Genomic DNA, 6,000 nt, shown 5'->3' on the forward strand with positions numbered 1-6,000 from the left:
CAACTGATGGCTTCAATTCATTTCTACTCTACAGTCTATCTCCCGCCATCTGGTCTCCTTCTGCGCTTTCTTTGTCATCGAAGAATTAAGACATATTAACTAGCTGTGGGTAATGATGGGGCCAGTGTTAAATTCTCAATCTTTAGAAGGTTAAAGTATGCCCCCCCCCAGTCAATTTCCATGAGCTTCCATTAGTAGTTCACTGATTTCCAGAGCAGTCTTCAGAAGTGTCACTTGTAAAGAAAATCAATGCTTTTCCCAAAATTACTTTGTTAAATATCTTCATTTACACAATATGTTTCTACCATTCTCTCTTCTCACATAACCTACATTACAATGGTCTGTAATGGTAACATTAGTACAGAATCCACATGGTTTTACTTCCACACCGTTCCTGTTTTTCACTGGCAGGGAGTCATGCAATTGAAATGGGAAGAATGCAGCCTTCTTAATCAAAAAGATCCGAGTCTAATCCTTTCTGGCATCACTGTACTTAGCTCTTTCTTTCATCACCAAAAGCAGGATAATTACACTTCTATCATGTGATATTTATGATGATTAGGTGAGATTAAGTATGTGAGTATCTAGCACTTCATATTCCCTATTGTCTTCTCATCTGCTGGCCTTGTCAAACCAACCTCACGTTCTTCCTTCATCTAAACGTTAGCCATTTGGGTGAGGCACGCAAAACCCCAGCTTCTTTTGCAACTGACTCCACTGGTCCTATCTTTGACCTTGACATCATCTGATACCGCTCTACAAGTGAAAGCCTGAAAATCACTACCCCAACTTGGCAGCCTTGTCTACTTGCAGCCTCTAAGCTCTTCCATTCTCAGGACTCTAGTTCTAGGGCATTGCCCCAGACTATCTCCCTGTTTATCCTTCACAGCTAACAGGTCCTCCTGGTTTTGGTCTGAAGTCTTTATCCAGGGTTGATGCTATGAATTACATCTTTGTCATTCTGAAAGCCCAGACCACAAAACCTAATCTTGAGCAGAGTTTTGTTGTTTGTTTGTTTGTTTTAACGACAACATCTCTGTAGCTGGACACTAACAAAACCCACGCAACTGAGTAACTGAGCGCCAGCAAACTCTGACGATCTATCATTCTACCTCAGAAAGGCTCTGAATGCTGTGTGACAACCCACAATAGTTCTGATCAGCTTCTTCCAACCTTTCAAAGACTCCATTCCACATCTTTCCCAGTCTCCCCAAGGTTCTTATACTTTAACATATACTTTACTTTCAGGTGATGGTAAAATAAACTATACGTTAGATCATGTGTCCCTGTTTAAAACGCTCCAATAAGCTCTTAGAGTAAGAGCTTAAGTATTTACAATTGCCTAAAATGCCCTACATAATCTGCCCCCACTCCCTCTCGGAATACATTGCCTACTTGCAGGCTTCCTGCTCACTCTGCTCCAACATGCCAACAGAGTTCCTGCTTTAGGAATTCTGCATGAGCTCTTCCCTCTGCTTGGAACGGGCTATCTCCAGGTAACTGCACTGCTTACTCCTTTGCCTCCTCCAAGTCAGCTCAAATGAAGGGGATGTTCAGAGAAGCCTACCTTGACATTCCTGTTTAAAATTGCAACACTAGGGGCGGAGCAACATGGCGGCGAGGAGATGCTGCGAGTAAGATCTCCCATTAAAAAAAGTTAATAGGGAGGAAAAGCGGCAGGTCCCAGTGAGAACTGGGACACGGAAGATAAACGAACGACTCCAGCAAACTACCCGAAGAAGAAAGTGGCCATAAAAGAGGACCAGAAGGGAGGAAAGCACAGAACCCTGCTCCCCTCCCCCACCCACAAAGTCGGCACTCGCCGACCAACAGAGAGGAGGGAAAAAACAAACTAAAATGACCAACAAGAACAAACTACGCAGCAAGCGGGACTGTGAGTGGAAAGGAACTATTTCAGCCACCACACCCCGTGAACGGGAGCTGTGGAGAACCCTGCAGGATTCGCGCGGTGGTGAGCTCCAGGCGCCATTAGAGAACAGCAGAGACCGCGGGAGACCCGCACACAGCCCAGGCCGGCCGGTAAGCTTACGCGGAAAAGCGGCGCGCTGGAAAACCAAACGCGGATCGGGATCGCGGCTGCCCAGGTCCCCGCCCCTGAGACCTAGGCTTGCGGGGGGACGCGCGGGGTCCCTCACTGAGATGAAAGTCCCTCACTGAGTAATCAGAAACCAGGCGCCCAGACACGGGAGCGGGGTGCAAAAGGCGCCATTGCTGCGGCCCCTGAACTGGGCTACAGCCCGAGTCCTGGACCTGAGGGCTTTGGAACTGAGACCCGGGGCACGAAATTCGGGGCGTGGGCTCTCCACGACGGTGGGGCACACGGCAGACACAGCACCCCAAAGCCGTTGAGGTTTTCCTTACCATTCCCACTCTGTTCCCTGCCACACGGGGTGAAAAACACAGCTCCCCAAGGGCTCTAGCTGAGATCTCTGGCGCCACCTAGCGACCAGAAAAAAAGTCACTAACACCTTTCTTCAGAAAAGAGCACTTGACCAGCAGAAGGCGGAGCCCGTGGCCAGCTGGGAAGTTAGCCCACCCCAGGCCCCTTCAGACCAGCAGTCTGAGCCCACAGGGGGAGCGGGCACCCACGGCAGACCAAGCACATAGGGGAATGTGTCCCCACATCGGCATTTTAGAACAGGGACCCTTCTTCAGTAAAGACTGCTTCAAACCGACAGATGGCTCCTGGAGAAGCCAGAGGGGAGCGGAGAAGCTCACCCAAGATGCCAGCCAGTCCCAGCAACACAGTATCCCAATGCATACGACAAATTAGAAAATAGACAGTAGGGAGTAGAAGAACCACACACAACCTAACAACCCCTCAGGAAAAAAGCACACCACAAAAAGAAAACCACCTCCCAGATTGTAACGACAGTAACTTGGAAGAACTTCTGAGCCTTCCAGAAAGAGAATTTAAATTTGCCATGATTAAAAAAATGACAGAACTCATGAAGGAAATTGAGTCCCTAAAGAGGGAAAACAATGCTCAGAAGAATGAAATTGAGTCCTTAAAGAGGGAAGCGAAAGAAACGCAGGGGATCAAAGAATTAATGGAGGAACTAAAGAACTCTGGGAAAACCAATGAAAGCAGAATAGATGAAATGGAAGAACGAATAAGTACTCTTGAAGACACAGAAATAAAAAGAACCAAAACAGAAAAGGAAAGAGAAGTACGAAGGAAAAGGAACGAAGAAAGACTTCGGGAACTATCTGACTCCATGAGGAAAGGAAATATAAGAGTTATAGGAATACCAGAAGGAGAGGAGAGAGATGTAGGAACAGAGAAAATATTCAAGGAGATAATTGAAGAGAACTTCCCAAATGTGAAGAAGGAGCTGAAAATTGATATACAAGAAGCAAGAAGAACACCAAACTTCCACGACGAAAGGAAAAATACAGCAAGACACATAATAGTGAAGCTCCCAAGAATCCAGGACAAGGAAAAAATAATGAAGCTGACAAGAGGGAAGGAACAGATAACATTCAAAGGAAAACCAATCAGGCTGACATCAGACTTCTCTGAAGAAACACTACGGGCAAGAAGAGAGTGGAGGGACATAGTCAACAGACTCCAAGAAAACAGATGTCAACCAAGAATACTCTATCCCGCAAAGCTCTCCTTCCTCTATGAAGAAAGAATAAGGACCTTCCCAGACAAACAGAAACTCTGGAATTTCATTACGACTAAACCCCCACTCCAAAAAATACTACAAGGAGTCCTAAAGCCAGAACCTCAGAGGGACGAATAACAATGAAAGAAGGCAAGAAAAAAAAAAAGTTCTTAAAAGAATAAATAAAATCAAAGGAAAGACAAACACAATGGCAAATACAGATACTAACATATCAATATTAACCCTAAATGTAAATGGACTAAACTCTTCAATAAAAAGACACAGAGTTGCAGCCTGGATTAAGAAACAAAACCCAACCTTTTGCTGTCTCCAGGAAACACATTTAGCTACAAAAGATAAAAATAGGCTCAAAGTTAAAGGATGGAAAACAATCCTACAAGCAAATGGACCAAAAAAGAAAGCAGGAGCAGCTATACTTATATCAGATAAAACAGATTTCAAACTCAAAAATATAAAAAGAGACCCCAATGGTCACTACATTATGATCAAGGGGACAATACTTCAAGAAGAAATAACACTCATTAACATATACTCACCAAACGAAGGAGCACCAAAATATATCAGACAACTGTTGTCATCTCTGAAAACAGACATCAGAGAAAACACATATGTAGTGGGAGACTTCAACACACCACTATCAACAATGGATAGATCAACAAGACAAAAAATAAGTAAAGAAACTAAAGCTCTAAATAAGGACCTAGAGCATTTGGGCTTAACAGAAATCTATAGAACACTAAACCCCCAAAAAACGGAGTACACATTTTTCTCAAGCGCACACGGATCATTCTCCAGGATCGATCACATACTGGGGCACAAGACAAACATCAACAGATACACCAAGACTGAAATCATACCAACCATCTTTTCTGACCATGAAGGCATCAAGCTAGAAATAAACCATAAAAAGAAGGCAAGGAACTTTCCTACCTCATGGAGACTAAAAACCACACTACTGGAAGACCAGTGGACTAATGAGGAGATCAAAGAGGAAATTAAAAAATTCTTTGAATTGAATGACAAGGAGGACATCAATATCCTAAATGTATGGGACGCAGCAAAAGCATAATAAGAGGAAATATATAGCAATAGAAGCTCACATCAAGAAACAAGAAAGAACTCAAAGAAACAACCTAATCTCGAAGCTCAAAGATCTAGAAAAAGAAGAACAAAAAAAACCCAAAACCAGTAGAAGAAAAGAAATAATAAAAAACAAAGCAGAAATAAATGAAATTGAAACTAAAAAAACAATCCAAAGGATTAATGAAACCAAGAGCTGGTTCTTCGAAAATATCAATAAAATAGACAAACCCCTAGCCAGGCTCACAAAGGAAAAAAGGGAGAAAGCACAAATAAACAGGATAGTAAATGAAAGAGGAGAAATCACAACGGACACAGCAGAAATGAAAAGAATAATCACTAACTACTATGAATAGTTATATGGAAACAAGTTCAACAATCCAGAGGAGATGGACAAATTCCTACAACTCTACAATCACCCAAAGCTAGATAAAGAAGAAATAGAACACCTAAACAGACAATTACAAGCAGCGAAATTGAAATGGTAATCAAAAACCTCCCCAAAAACAAAAGCCCAGGACCTGATGGATTTACAAATGAATTCTACCAAACATTCAGAGACGAAATAATGCCTATCCTTCACAAACTCTTCCAAAAATTGAGAAGGAAGAGACAATACCAAACACGTTCTATGAAGCCAACATTACACTAATACCAAAACCGAATAAGGACAACACAAAAAGGAAAACTACAGGCCAATCTCCCTCATGAACACTGATGCAAAAATCCTCAACAAAAGTTTAGCTATCAGAATCCAACAATGTATCCATAAGATAATTCACCACGACCAAGTAGGATTCATTCCAGGGACACAAGGATGGTTTAACATCCGAAAATCAATCAACGTTATCCAACACATCAACAAAAAGAAATATAAAACCATATGATAATATCAATAGATGCTGAGAAAGCTTTCGACAAAGTGCAACACCCATTCATGATAAAAGCCCTTGAAATTCTTGGGATACAAGGAACATACCTCAACATCATAAAGGCCATCTATGACAAGCCAACAGCCAGTATCATTCTCAATGGTGAAAAGCTGAAAGCAATTCCATTAAGATCTGGAACAAGACAAGGATGTCCACTCTCACCACTGCTTTTCAATATAATACTGGAAGTCCTAGCCAGAGCAATAAGACAAGAGAAAGACATCCAAGGAATCCAAATAGGAAAAGAAGAAGTCAAACTATCACTATTTGCAGATGATATGATAATTTACATAGAGAACCCCAAAAACTCCACAGAAAAACTAATTCAACTCATC

The sequence above is a fragment of the Talpa occidentalis genome, unplaced genomic scaffold (genome assembly GCF_014898055.3).
Source record: "Talpa occidentalis isolate TD23 unplaced genomic scaffold, MPIMG_talOcc4v2.1 talOcc4.13, whole genome shotgun sequence".
Lineage (NCBI taxonomy): Eukaryota > Metazoa > Chordata > Mammalia > Eulipotyphla > Talpidae > Talpa > Talpa occidentalis.